The sequence below is a fragment of the Strigops habroptila genome, chromosome W (genome assembly GCF_004027225.2).
Source record: "Strigops habroptila isolate Jane chromosome W, bStrHab1.2.pri, whole genome shotgun sequence".
In the NCBI taxonomy this organism is placed as follows: Eukaryota; Metazoa; Chordata; class Aves; order Psittaciformes; family Psittacidae; genus Strigops; species Strigops habroptila.
The window spans coordinates 4,470,805-4,486,894 of record NC_044301.2 but is presented as its reverse complement, the minus strand read 5'-3'; positions in this window follow the sequence as shown (position 1 = coordinate 4,486,894).

Here is a 16,090-nt window from a genome sequence, read left to right as displayed (position 1 = left end):
AGTAATGCTTACCCTGATCAAGCACTTTTCAGTCTCATGCTCTGCCAGGGAGGAGGGGCACAGGAAGCCAGGAGGAAGCAGAGACAGGACACCTGACCCAAAGTAGCCAAAGGGGTATTCCATACCACAGCATGTCATGCCCAGTATATAAACTGGGGGAAGTGATTCAAAGAACTCATCAACAAAGTTTAAGTTGACAAGCAGGTATTCTTTATTGCAGCATTGGGAGACACGGGATTTCTCCTCCTAACACGTCTCACCTGAGCGTTAAACAGACTGTGTTTATATTGTTGCTTAACATACATATTCATTACATTTCCAGTAAACATCATACATATTCATTACATTTCTGAGAACTGCTTTACATAGATCTACGCCCATTTTCGCATGCGTACAATAATGTGGTAGTGGTCTTCTGGGACCTCTGGTGGTCGTTTCTTCATCATCTTAGTCTTCATCACCTTAGTCTTCATCACTTCGTCTAGTTGAACTTTAGGTTTGGAAAGTCCCGTTGTCATGTCAACAAACACTAGTCCAGTTCTGGCTGGTCATCGTGAAACATTTACCCAAGATACTTTCTCACTGTCATCTAATACAATATCCTACTTTTTCAACGTCATCTATTACAAGGCCACAAAGCCTAACTGAATTTAACTATTTACAAAAGATTTGTACTTCCTTGTCTCAGAAGTTACCCGGAAGGCCCAGATCGCTGCTCGGGTCTGGCTGGGTATTGTTTGGCAGGTGGTGAGCAATTGTATCCTTGTCCTGGGTTCAGCTATAGCAGTCATTTTTCTCCTGCTTAGTAGCTGGTGCAGTGCTGTGTTTTTTAACTTTCAGCCTGGGAACAACGCTAAATAACACTGATGTTTTTAGTTGTTGCTAAGTAATGTTAATTCCAACCAAGGACTTTCTCAGTCTCATGCTTTGCCAGGGAGGAGGGGAAGCTGGGAGGAAGCAGAGACAGGACACCTGACCCAAACTAGCCAAAGGGGTATTCCATACCACAGCACGACATGCCCAGTATATAAACCGGGGGGAGTTACCCGGAAGGCCCAGATCACTGCTCGGGTGGGGCTGGGTATCGGTCGGCGGGTGGTGAGCAATTGTATCCTCTCCCCTTGTTATTTCACTAATCATTATTATCATTGGTGGTAGCAGTAGTGGTTTTGTATTATACCTTAGTTGTGGGACTGCTCTTATCTCAACCCGTGGGAGTTACATTCTTCCGATTCTCCTCCCCATCCCTCTGGGAGCGGGGGGAGGAAGAAGGGGGGGAGTGAGCGAGCGGCTGTGTGGTTCTGAGTTACCGGCTGGGCTCAAACCACGACAGTTCTTTTTGGCACCCAACGTGGGGCACGAAAGGTTGAGATAACGACAGATCTGACCAGAGTGTGTTTAATCATATTTGTGATAAGCATTCATTGTTACTACTCGTCACAATGGTGATTATTTGGCTCTCAGACTTGTTGCGCTTGATCTCAGAGTTTCAGCATGTTGTACCTTACTTACAGCCACTATTTGCTGTTTTAGTGTTTATCGGCTGGGGGGCCTGGGCTAAGGTTCTTGTTTCACTGTACTTCATGGTAATGACTTGTAATACAATAGACTCATTGATCATGAAACTGGTCTGGTTTGTGCTTCCAGCGTGGCCATCACCACTATACATTGGGAGGTATATAATGAAATATTTTAGCAATTGCATATCTTTTTTTTTCTCCTCGGGGGGTAAACTTACGAAGGAAGCATTCTCTTTCACCCCCCGTTCCCCCACCAGCCTATTTGCAACAGCAGTTGAGAGTTCTGAAGGTTTTAGATGGCCTTTGAGTACCCTTGAAACCTGCCTGCTGATTGTGCTGGGGATCAGCATGTTGGCCCACATACGGAGTGTGTTTTACCCACGGCCATCCCGTCGTAGGAACATCCTATTTCGTTTAATCTCAAAAATTCAGTAGTATCAGGTTCGAATCTGGTCTAGGGTTAGACGACGATATAGGAGGACCACCAGGAGATTTTCCCTGAGGCTGGACAGTTACGAGTGGCAGGGTGTGTGGGATAGTATGGGCAAGTACCTAGGCCAGTGGGCCCCTCCAGTGCTTTGGAACTTCACCCCTGAACAAGTGCAACATCCGGAAAAACTAGTAAAACACTTAAACGAGGTGTGCTGTCGTCCTGGTTATACCAGAGAGGGACAAATCTTGGCAACGTGCTGGGGCTTGGCCTATGCCTACAGAGCCCTGCTCGACACTATCCAGCACCTTCAAAGGGAAAAAAATGTCTCTGGATCTGATGGCAAAGCAACAGACAATGCAGCTATGCCAACTACAAGCACAGCAGCTACTCAGACCCTGACCACAACAGACAACACAGCTACTCCAAGTACAGCAGCTACATCAACCCCAGTGACAAGCACAACAGCTACTCAAACCCCGACAGCAACAGACAATGTGGCTACTCCAAGCACCGCAGCCACACCAACCCCAGTGACAAGCACAGTAGCTACTCAAACCCCGACAGCAACAGACAATATAGCTACTCCAAGCACCACAGCCACACCAACCCCAGTGACAAGCACAGTAGCTACTCAAACCCTGACAGCAACAGACAATATAGCTACTCCAAGCACCGCAGCTACACCAACCCCAGTGACATGCACAGTAGCTATTCAAACCCCGACAGCAACAGACAATGCAGCTGTTGGTGTTACTCAACTCCCAAGCACAACAGCTGCACCAACCCCAGCAATAGACATTGCAACCACTCTAATCCTAGTGGCAGACACTGCAGACACTCCAACCACAGTGACAAACACTGCAGCTAAACCAAATGGCCAGTTTGTGACAATGTCTGTTGCCCCTGTAAGCAAAAGCAGACAAGAGGCACAAAGAACAACCCGCGAAGTGAAGAAAGATGAAGACCCAATGCCATTACTACATGCAACAGCATCTGAACAAGAGTTACTACTACGTGGGTCAGAGGAAGAGGAAGAAGAAGAAGAGGTCACTTCTCGAGCCCGGACCTCAACCGAACTGCGGAATATGCGAAAAGATTTCACCCGTCTTCCAGGGGAGCACATTGTCACCTGGTTGCTCCGATGCTGGGACAATGGGGCCGACAGTCACGAACTAGAAGGTAGGGAAGCCAAGCAGCTGGGATCACTTGCTAAGGAAGGAGGAATTGACAAAGCGATTGCAAGAGAGAAGGGAGCCCTCAGTCTTTGGAGGCGGCTCCTGGCAGCTGTGAAGGAAAGGTTTCCCTACAAAGACGATATTACGAATCGCTCAGCCAACTGGACCACGATAGAGAAAGGCATCCAGTCCCTGAGGGAATCAGCCATTATAGAGATGATCTATCGTAGGCCGGATTCCAGGAACACATCCGTAGATCCAGATGAAGTCGAATGTACACGACCCATGTGGCGGAAACTTACACGGAGTGTGCCATCATCATATGCCCACGGATTGGCATCAATGACCTGGAATGACGGAATATCACCAACAGTGGATTGCCTGATTCGTCAACTCCGAGAGTTCGAAGACAATCTCACCCCTTCCATCCTTTCAGCTGTGGAAAAACTGTCCCAGGAGTTCAAACAATTGAGAGACGATTTATCCGATCTATCCAGCTCCCCACGCGTACCAACCCATGTCTCAGCTATTAACAGAAGGCGCCCTACTGCTCGAGAAAGAAAATACAGGAGGTACACGCCACGGGCCACCCTATGGTTTTACCTGCGGGATCACGGAGAAGACATGAGAAAGTGGGATGGAAAACCTACTTCAGCTCTGGAGCAACGGGTGCGTGAACTGAAGAGGAGAACAATGGTCAAGGATGATCCTCCCAGGAAAGCTGCTGCTCCAGTCTCTGGCGAGCAGTTTCCCAGATGGAGTGAAAAAGCTGATTTTACTCCAGCTCCTGTGATAAAGAATACTAATCCCTTTCTACAAGACATAAGTGGACAATCTTGTGATCACTATTAGAGGGGCCCTGCCTCCAGCCAGGTGGAGGAGAGGGATAATCGGGTTTACTGGACTGTGTGGATCAGATGGCCTGGCACATCAGTCCCACAGAAGTATAAGGCTCTAGTAGATACCGGTGCACAGTGTACTCTGATGCCATCAAGGTATCAAGGGGTGAAACCCATTTATATTTCTGGAGTGACAGGAGGATCCCAAGCGTTAACTATGCTGGAAGCTGAAATCAGCCTGACTGGGAGGAAGTGGCAAAAGCACCCCATTGTAACTGGTTCAGGGGCTCCATGCATCCTTGGCATAGACTATCTCAGGAGAGGGTATTTCAAAGACCCAAAAGGGTATAGATGGGCTTTTGGTATCGCTGCCTTGGAGATAGAGGAAATTAAGCAGCTGTCCACCTTACCCGGTCTCTCAGAGGATCCTTCTGTTGTGGGGTTGCTGAAGGTCGAAGAACAACAAGTGCCAATTGCGACCACAACAGTGCACCGGCGGCAATATCGCACCAACCGAGACTCCTTGATTCCCATCCACAAGGTGATCCGTAGACTGGAGAGCCAAGGAGTGATCAGCAGGACCCGCTCACCCTTTAATAGCCCCATATGGCCAGTGCAAAAGTCTAATGGAGAGTGGAGATTAACAGTAGACTATCGTGGCCTGAACGAAGTCACACCACCATTGAGTGCTGCCGTACCGGACATGTTAGAACTTCAATATGAACTGGAGTCAAAGGCAGCCAAGCGGGATGCCACAATTGACATTGCCAATGCATTTTTCTCAATCCCTTTGGCAGCAGAATGCAGGCCACAGTTTGCTTTTACTTGGAGGGGCGTCCAGTACACTTGGAACCGACTGCCCCAGGGGTGGAAACACAGCCCTACCATCTGCCATGGATTGATCCAGACTGCACTGGAACAGGGGCAAGCTCCAGAACACCTGCAATACATTGATGACATCATCGTGTGGGGTAATACAGCAGAAGAAGTTTTTGAGAAAGGGAGGAAGATAATCCAAATCCTGCTGAAGGCCGGTTTTGCCATAAAACGGAATAAGGTCAAGGGACCTGCACAGGAGATTCAATTTTTGGGAATAAAATGGCAAGATGGATGCCGCCAGATCCCCACAGACGTGATCAACAATATAACAGCAATGTCTCCACCAAATAACAAGAAAGAAACACAAGCTTTCTTAGGTGTTGTGGGGTTCTGGAGAATGCACATCCCAAATTACAGTCTGATTGTAAGCCCTCTCTACCACGTGACCCGGAAAAATAATGATTTCAAATGGGGCCCTGAGCAACAACAAGACTTTGAACAAATTAAACGAGAAATAGTTCACGCAGTAGCCCTTGGACCAGTCCCCGCCGGGCCAGATGTGAAAAATGTGCTCTATACCGCAGCTGGGGAGAATGGTCCTACCAGGAGCCTCTGGCAGAAAGCTCCAGGGGAGACTCGAGGTCGACCCCTTGGCTTTTGGAGTCGGGGATATAAAGGATCCGAGGCCAGCTATACTCCCACTGAAAAAGAGATACTGGCAGCCTATGAAGGGGTTCGAGCTGCCTCAGAAGTGATTGGCACTGAAGCACAGCTCCTCCTGGCACCCCGGTTGCCTGTGCTGGGCTGGATGTTCAAAGGCAGGGTCTCCTCTACACATCATGCAACTGATGCTACATGGAGTAAGTGGGCCGCACTAATTACACAACGAGCTCGAATAGGAAATCCCAGTCGTCCAGGAATTCTAGAAGTCATCATGGACTGGCCAGAGGGCAAAGATTTTGGGATGTCACCAGAAGAGGAGGTGACGCGTGCTGAAGAGGCCCCACCATATAATGAACTGTCAGAGAGTGAAAAGCAATATGCCTTGTTTACTGATGGGTCCTGCTGTATTTGTGGGAAAGCATCAGAGATGGAAGGCAGCTGTGTGGAGTCCCCTGGGACAAGTTGCAGAAACTGCTGAAGGAGAGGGTGAATCGAGTTAATTTGCAGAGGTGAAAGCCATCCAGCTGGCCTTGGACATTGCTGAACAAGAAAAATGGCCAGTACTTTATCTCTCTACTGACTCATGGATGGTGGCAAATGCCCTGTGGGGGTGGTTGCAGCAATGGAAGCAGAGCAACTGGCAACGCAGAAGTAAACCCATCTGGGCTGCTGCATTGTGGCAAGATATCGCTGCTCGGGTGCAGAACCTGGTGGTGAAGGTACGCCACGTAGATGCTCATGTACCCAAGAGTCGGGCCACTGAGGAACACCAGAATAACCATCAAGTGGATAAAGCTGCTAAGATTAAAGTGGCTCAGATGGACTTGGATTGGCAACATAAGGGTGAATTATTTTTAGCCTGGTGGGCCCATGACACCTCACGCCATCAAGGCAGAGATGCAACATATAGATGGGCTCGTGATCGAGGGGTGGACTTAACGATGGACACTATTGCCCAGGTTATTCACGAATGTGAAACATGTGCTGCAATTAAGCAAGCCAAGCGGTTAAAGCCTCTCTGGTATGGAGGACGATGGCTGAAGTACAAATATGGGGAGGCCTGGCAGATTGACTATATCACACTCCCACCAACCCGCCAAGGCAAGCGCTATGTGCTTACCATGGTGGAAGCAACCACCGGCTGGCTGGAAACATACGCTGTGTCCCATGCCACTGCCCGGAACACTATCCTGGGCCTTGAGAAACAAGTCTTGTGGCGACACGGCACCCCAGAGAGAATTGAGTCAGACAATGGGACTCATTTCCGGAACAACCTCATAGACACTTGGGCCAAAGAGCATGGCATTGAGTGGGTATATCACATCCCCTACCATGCACCAGCCTCTGGGAAAATCGAACGGTACAATGGGCTGTTCAAAACTACACTGAGAGCAATGGGTGGTGGGACTTTCAAACACTGGGATACACATTTACCAAAAGCCACCTGGTTGGTCAACACTAGGGGATCTGCCAACAGGGCTGGCCCAGCCCAATCAGAACTTTTACGTACTGTAGAGGGGGATAAAGTTCCTGTGGTGCACATAAAGAATTTGTTGGGGAAGACAGTCTGGGTTATTCCTGCTTCAGGTAAAGGCAAACCCACTCGTGGGGTTGCTTTTGCTCAGGGACCTGGATATACTTGGTGGGTAATGCGGGAAGATGGGGAAGTCCGATGTGTACCTCAAGGGGATTTGATTTTGGGGGAAAACAGCCAATGAACTCAATTTTCTGCTGTTGCCTGCTCTATAACACTTTTATAGCCCACCAGCTAGATATCTTCAGGTCGCCAGCCATTGACCCTGACTTCCCTCCGATCATCACCTCAACAAAGAATGAATTTTGAGGAAACCAGACGAGCTCAGCAGTGACCAGATGAGTTTGGCGGTATCATCAGCAGGCAACAACCCAACACTACACACCGTCCCTCCTGCCCTGAAAGACTATTACAAGAGATGAAGCCTGACATCATGGACTGGATGAGTTCAGCAATTTTACAGGGATTGGTCCATGGACTAGGGAATGATATCTTTCTCTGTGTGTGGGTGTGGGTGTATATATATGTGTATATATGGGACAGGGGTGATGGTGTGCTGAGAGATGTGGGATCTGAGCATGACGTGAATGGTATGGAATAAGGGGTGGATACTGTCCTGGGTTCAGCAATAGCAGTCATTTTTCTCCTGCTTAGTAGCTGGTGCAGTGCTGTGTTTTTTAACTTTCAGCCTGGGAACAACGCTGATAACACTGATGTTTTTAGTTGTTGCTAAGTAATGTTTATTCCAACCAAGGACTTTCTCAGTCTCATGCTTTGCCAGGGAGGAGGGGAAGCTGGGAGGAAGCAGAGACAGGACACCTGAGCCAAACTAGCCAAAGGGGTATTCCATACCACAGCACGTCACGCCCAGTATATAAACCGGGGGGAGTTACCCGGAAGGCCCTGATCACTGCTCGGGTCGGGCTGGGTATCGGTCGGCGGGTGGTGAGCAATTGTATCCTCTCCCCTTGTTATTTCACTAATCGTTATTATCATTGGTGGTAGCAGTAGTGGTTTGTATTATACCTTAGTTGCGGGACTGCTCTTATCTCAACCCGTGGGAGTTACATTCTTCCCATTCTCCTCCCCATCCCTCCGGGAGCAGGGGGAAGAAGAGGGGGAGTGAGCGAGCAGCTGTGTGGTTCTGAGTTACCGGCTGGGCTTAAACCATGACACCAACCAAGAATCAAAGGAGGAACCATTGACCCATGATTGCTTACTGACTATTGAAAAGGTATATTCAAGTCATCCTGACCTGCTTGATGAACCATTGGAAAATCCTGATTATGAACTTTTCACAGAGGGTAGAAGTTTTTTTCAAGAAGGAAAACGAAAAGCAAGGTACGCTGTTGTAACTAACACTGAGGTAATAGAAGCTAACCCTTGCCTGTAAATACATCTGCCCAAAAAGCAGAACTGATTGCTCTCCAATGGGCACTGGAAATGACAGAAGGAAAAAGAGTAAATATCTGGACTGATTCAAAATGTGCGTTCAGTGCAATACATGCACATGGAGCTATTTGGAACGAAAGGGGTTTGTTCTCAGCCCAAGGATCATCAATAAAACACAAAGAAGAAATTTTAAAACTCTTGGAAACTGTTAAAAAGCCCAAGGAAGTTGCTGTTATGCATTGTCGAGTACACCAGTAAGGGTTTTCACCAGTTCGTCAAGGGAACAAATTGCTGGATAAAACGGCAAAAGAGGCTGCACAACAAGGCATCCTAGCATTAATTCCAGAAATAGTTATTTCAATACCAGATATCAGGCCAAATTATAGTCAGGTTGATCTTAAATTAGCATTGAATCTAAAGGCAAAATAAAATGATCAAGTTTGGTTCATAACTCCACAAAAGCAGGTAATAATACCTGCACCATTAATTACACAAATAGTCAAAGATAAACACCAACAGACACATTGGGGAATAGAGTCTACATTAAATAGTTTAAAACCTCAGGTGATTAGTGTAAGGATGACAAAAATAGTAAAATCAGTTACTGAAACATGTTCAGTTTGCTAAAAAAAAAAAAAAAATCCTTTAAATACAATATGCCCACCTCTGGGTGTGACTAAAAAAGGAAATTCTCTAGATTATTGGCAAATAGATTTTTCAGAATTATCTTGACAGCAGGGGTACAGATATTCGTTGGTATTAATAGATACTTTTTGGGGTGGCCCAAAGCTTTTCCCCATCCCACCAACAAAACAAGGGAGCTAACTAAAACATTGTTAAAAAGAAATCATTCCCAGATTTGGGGTACCAATACGAATGTCCTCAGATAGAGGACAGATTTCTTCATAGCAGAAATGCTACAACAATTAAGTAAAATTTTGGGAATACATTGGGATTTACATACACCCTGGTGACTGCAATCCGGAAAAAAGGTAGAAAGAATGAATCAAAATCTAAAGTGGTAAATAAGTAAAATTTGCCAATAAACATCTCTAAAGTGGCCTCAGGCATTGCCATTGGCCCTACTTAGGGTGCGGGTACAACCCAGGACTAACTTAAAGCTTAGTCCATATGAACTTATGTTTTGTAAGCCCTATCAGATATCTACCTTCCCAGGTTGGATGGACCAAACAGGAAAACAGAAGATTGATTAATATTTGATTTCTTTAGGACAAGTTTTAAACCAGCTGAAAAAAAAAAAATTGAATATGTCGTACTTCCTGAGCCATTGACCCTCGACACTCCTGCTCACCCTCATTTCCCTGGAAACTCTGTCTATGTAAAGGCTTGGAGTTCAGAACCACTCCAGGAAAAGTGAAAACTACAACGCCTTTGCAACTGATATTAATTGGGATTGCTTTAGATTACTATCAACAAAACTAAAGTTGAAACTTATCAAAAGGCTCAAAGACCTTGAAAAGTTTCAGAAGGGGGGAAATGATAGGAGAGGACTCGTTTTACTGATTGTTAGCTGAAGCAAACCACCAAGTTGAACTTTAACTAAACAATACCATACATATATCTAGAAGGAACAAGACAATGGGTAAAGAACATTCTTTACCTATCCAGCCCACTGAACTAGGAACCATTGTTCACAAAGTGCCTCACCAGTTTCCAGCGAACTGGGAACCATTCCTCACAAAGTCAGAGGAGAGGCCACCCTAAGACCATAAAAGGAAGATAACAAAAGAAGTTCAACCGAAGGCCAACAAAGAAACGACCACCAGGGGTTCCAAAGACCCATGGGACCCTCACCCAAAATAAACTGTGCATGCTCTAGTGGGTAGTAACCTATGTTAATTAGTTCTGGGAAGAAATTATAATATGTATGAGATTTCTGAAAATTATAATGTGGGGTTGTATTTGGAGGACAGTGGACATGTGATGAGCCAGCCATATGAGGACCTCTTCTAAGCATGCAGCTGCATACCAAGAAGAAGATAAGAAGATGTGAACCAGCCATCAGAGAGCTTCTTCTAAACACGTAGCTACATACCAAGAAGAAGATAAGAGGAAGAAAACATCTGCAGTCAGATACATGGGAAGAACACCAGGAATTAGGTGATCCAATAAGGACACTTACTGAGCCGCGTGATTGCCTCGTGCAAGAGGGCTTTTACCAATCAAAAGGTGCGTGACCGCATGTAGAGATAGAAAACTCTGTATATAAAGGGATCGTGGGAACAATCAAGTGGCTTCTGCTTGATTCACATTGAATCGTGTAGGGTCCATTGTCGTCTCTCCTCAGTTGGTGACCCCGACGTGATCGTCATACGATAGTACCGGGAGCAACCCCGAAGGAGAGGACCGGCTGGAGAGCCGAGCCAGCGGGACTGGAGTCGGGACGGATTGGAGGATGGTCCGTGAAGAAAAAGAATGTACGTTGCAACGGGACACCCTTAGAGGTGAGCAGCCGGTAATAAGAGATGGGGCAGAGTGTAACAAAGGAAGAAAGCGCAACTGTGAAACTGCTCCTACATATACTCTCTAAGAGAGGAATTAAACACGACGAGCTTGTGCTCCGAAAATTATTAATATGGTGCCAAGAGAACTGGTTACTCCCAGATCCACAGGCTGCTTTTAAGGTAGAAAATTGGGAAAAGGTTGGGGAATGGTTATGGGATGCCGTAAGCGACGGCAACAAAGAAGCTAAGGGACTAGCAACAACTTGGAAGCTGATTCTAATGACCCTTCAAGCGATGAGGGCAGTGCGATCAGCTGCTGCCGGAGCTTTTATAGCTTTACAGCCCCCATCGTCTAAGATCAAAGTTTTCGATCGGCTCCCTGTCCCTTTCCCCGCTGCCCCGTCGGCACCTCCGATAGAGGACGAGGTGGATCCCCGGAAAAACGAGGGGATGGAAGTGAATGTATCCTGGTCCGTACTGCTGCCTCCTGACCCCTGCGTAGAAAAGCCACCCAGGGGAGAGCCGCCGCCCATCCCACCTGACCCGTCTCACTCCAAGAGCCAGCCATCGCTTTTTCCACCTCTCCCTCTGTCCACGCCTCCCCCACCAACGTCACTGTGAAAATCATCCACACTCGAGCCCCACAGGGAAGCGGACTGGGTGCAGAAACTGCTTTGAAAGTTGGAGGATTTGGAAAGAGATAAGATCGCTCAAGAAGAACACAGGGGGGTGGGGGGAGGTGAGAGGCGAAGCTGCGGGAAGCTCCAGGGGGTGGGGGGAGGCGAGAGATGAAACTGCTAAAACTGACCGGGACCCAACACGATGATGGAGAGGGATTATTCAGAATGCATTAGTGAAAATAAAAAAAAGAAAAAAAAAGAAAAAAAAAAGAAAAAAAATTTGCAAAAGAATTTACAAAAGGATAGAAAAAAGGGGGATTTGAGACAAGGAAGTACAAAATGAAATATAATCTTTTGTAAATAAGAAAATTTAGTTCTAAGTAACTTTAAGCTTGGTGGCTTTGTATATAACAACAAAACTTTCCAAACCTAAAAAAGGCCCGACCAAAAGAACACAGTAAGGGTCCTTGTCTAAGATGAATTGTTGTAGCGGACATAGTTGTGGAACCTTATGACCTTCACATAAAATTTATTGTAGCCAAAACAGGATTGTAGCTAAGGAGTAGCTGAAACTAAGCAGATGTTCAGGAGGTGATGTAGCAAAGTTAACTGATAAGTAGAAGGACAAGGAGAAATCACTCATTTATGCCAGCAGTGTTACCGAACTAATTAACTTGGCATGTTCTTAAAAAGTTCTACGAATCAATTTGGCACCCCAGATGGGACACTCTCTGCTCGGCTGCAGGACCCGCTGAGAACAGGGCTCCCTAGGGCCTTGGGGAATTTTCCCGGAGGGACCCCTCGACTCACGTGGATCACTGTGGGATCAGCCAAGGACCATCTTTAAGAAAGTATTCTTTTGTAAATACTGTTTTGTTTTGGTTAACATTCCGTAAGTCGTAGGAGACGTCCTGCGCGGGAGTCTGTTTGAAGTTTGGATTTTGGTGGGTTAACCTTTTGTTTGGAGCCTTCCGTAAATCGAGATATAGAAATCTCGTAGGTAAAGGCGTATACCCAGCTGCTAGCGCTCGATTGGTATACATTTGGATTTGTTTCTGTTTGTGACTTGCTGGTATTTGACCTAGTTTTGTGGATTATCACAGTAACGATTTTGGTGTTGATGATATAATATGGTTAAGGCTGCACTGTATGTTGTGATTGTGTCCTTAATAGTTGTTTGTCTAATTGGATTTTGTTTGTGTTTTAGGTATTGTAGTTGTGTGGAGTGTGTTTGTGGGATCCCGTGTGTGTGTGTGTAAAATTAATAATGGGATATCAACAGAGCGAAGTAATGTATGCAGATATGTTTTTCACATTAAGAAACCAGCAGGAGTGGCAGAAGGAATGTGGAAGTAAGAGAGCTCTGCCAGATCCCTTAATTTTAGCTTTGGAAAGGGACAGGAGCAATTAGAGAAAGGTCACATTAAACCGACCACAAGCCCTTGGAATACCCCAATTTTTACAATTCCAAAGAGAAGTGGCAAATGGTGCCTGTTGCATGATCTGAGGAAAATTAATGAGGTCATGGAGGATATGGGGGCGTTACAGCCTGGATTACCCTCCCCAAATATGATTCCGAAAAATTGGGACATTTTAATTATCGATTTAAAAGATTGCTTTTTTACCATTCCCCTGCATCCAGAAGATTATCAGAAATTTGCTTTTTCTCTACTGAGTGTAAACAAAAGTGAACCTATGAAAGGTACCACTGGGTAGTGTTACCGCAGGGCATGAAAAATTCACCAACCATGTGCCAGGTTTACATGGCCTGGGCACTTACTCCAGTACGTGAAGCGCATCCAGACTTGCTTATTTATCATTACATGGATGACATTTTGATAGCCGGAAAACAGCTGAATGGAGACCAATTGATTGTTGAATTACAAAATGTGTTGCAGTCAAACGGGCTACAATTGGCCCCTGAAAAAATACAAAAAACAGAAGTATGGAAGTATCTTGGCTGGGAAATCGACAAAGCAGTTATTTGACTTCAAAAGGTGGAACTCCGGATGGAGATCCACACCTTGAATGATGTACAAAAATTGTTAGGAGATTTAAACTGGGTGAGGACCTATGTGGTATTACCAATGAGGAGTTGGCACCTCTGATGAGGTTACTCAGGGGAGGAGGTGGTGCAAACGCACCCCGGACATTGACAAATGAGGCCAAAGAGGCTTTACAGCAGATTAGTGTAAAAGTTAATAAAGCCTACACCCATTGCTGGAACCCTGATTATGGGATAGGTTTAGCAATAATCAATAGTGAGCAGCACCCTTTTGCTGTAATACTGCAATGGATTCCTGGAAGAGATCCCTTGTGGTTATTAGAGTGGGTGGTTTTATCGGCACAGTCAAAGCGGACCGTTACAACACGAATGGAGGCGCTAGCACAATTAATCATGAGGGGGCGAAATCGAATTGTTGAAATAGCAGGGAAAGAACCATCTTTTATCATAACACCTTTAGTGGCAGAATATTTAGCTTGGGCTTTGTGCCAGTGTATTTTATTGCAAGTGGCGTTGCTGGATTATTCAGGTGAAGTAAAGGTGCACTATCCACCACACAAGTTTTTTAGTGTACTACATTCCTGTCAAATAGAAGAGTGACCTAGACGCTCTGCACGTCCGGTAGACGGTGCTACAGTCTTTACAGATGCAGGAGGAAGATCTCAAAAGGCTGCCATCACGTGGCAGGCCAATGGGCAATGGCATGATGTAGTTTTAACAGACTGTCAAGGCTCCACACAACATTTGGAGTTGCAAGCCGTGGTAGAAGTGTTTGCTAGATGGAAGACAACACCAGTCAATGCTGTTTGTGATTCACTGTATGTAGTAGGAGTTGTATCAAGTATAGAATGAGCATTGCTGAAAGAGAGAAACGATGAGGTATTGTACAAACTATTTTGGAGGTTGTGGCTATTGCTGTCAGAAAGACAATGTGAATATTTTATCACCCATATTCGGAGTCACACAGGAATAATTGAAGGCTTAGCGGAAGGCAACCGGAGAGCCGACAAGCTGGTAGTGCCGCTATGGGCGGCTCCCTCAACGGACCGGTTCGCGCAAGCCAGACGGTCTCATGACTTTTTCCACCAGTCAGCCAAAGTACTGTGCTGCCAATTCGGGCTGTCTGAATCAGATGCCTGAGGCATTGTCCAGTCGTGCCCCGATTGTCAACAGTATACTGGAGGCTTGGCTCCTGGAGTCAATCCTCGTGGTACTGGACCTTTAGAAATTTGGCAAATGGATGTTATGCATGTCCCAGAATTCGGTAAACAAAAATATGTGCATGTCTGCCTGGATTGTTTTTCTCTTGCAGTTTGGGCTACAGCTCAGACTGGCAAATCTAGCAAACATGTGCAGCGTCACATGCGTCACAAGGCTATAGCGGCCCTTGGCGTGCCTCGAGAAATCAAAACTGACAATGGCCTTGGCTTTGTAGCTCATTCCATGCAAGCGTTTTTCCAGCTCTGGGGCATTACTCACATGACGGGTACGCCCCATTCACCTACTGGTCAGGCTATGGTCAAACGTATGAATCAGACATTGAAGCGTTTGCTTCAAAAACAAAAAGGGGGAGAAAGTGCTATATCACCAACAGATAGATTAAACAAAGTCCTATATGTGTTAAATTTCTTACGATTGCCACAAGATAGCTTGGTGCCACCAATGGTAAAACACAGGGCTGGTCTACAAGGAGGGTTGGAAGAAGTTAAGAGCAGACAATGTAAGGTAATGATTAAAAACAGGATAACAGGGGCCTGGGAAGGACCATTTAAGTTAATCACATGGGGAAGAGGATATGCATGTGTTGTTACAGATACAGGAACCAGATGGACACCAGCCAAGTGGGTAAAGCCATGGCAAGAAAAGTTGCATGACCCACCCGAAAACAGCCCAGCACCTAAGGACTCCGTGCCATAACTGTGGAACTTGGGAGCCTTGGGGTTTGTGTGTTTGCGAGTATTGTGGAGTCAGATGGTATTGTCGAAGTTCTAGGGCACGCGCAGGGTAGAAAGTTATCAGTCACAATGGTTCAAGGGATATGTGTCAAATGACATATTGTTTAAGTTAGAGCTCCATATTACTTGTCAACGAGGATACAACTGAGGCCCGATTGTAATGATCAGGTACAATTTTGGGATGTGCCATCTTGAGTTATTGCCTCCTTGTTTGCACCTGGAGTAGCTGCAGCAAAAGCATTAGAAGACATGACTGAGTTAGGGTGTTGGGCTGCAAAGCAGATAAATTTAACGTCAGAAGTACTTACACAAATGCTTAATGATGTAGATAGCACAAGACACGCTGTTTTGCAAAATAGAGCTGCAATTGATTTTTGCTTTTAGCACAGGGTCACAGGTGTGAGGATTTTGAAGGGATGTGTTGTATGAGTTTGATCATTCGAAGTCAATTCATGAAGTCTCAAGGAGATAAAAGACAACATGAACAAACTAATGGTGGTCAATTCAGGTTTAGATAAGTGGTTAAGGGGTTGGGGCATAATGGGATGGCTTTTAGATCTTTGTAAACAAGGCATTGTAATTTTAAGTATAACTGTGATTGTATTGTTAATTGTTCCCTGTATCTTAAAGGGAGTGTCTAACATGATTACTAATTCCTTGAAGAAAGTTT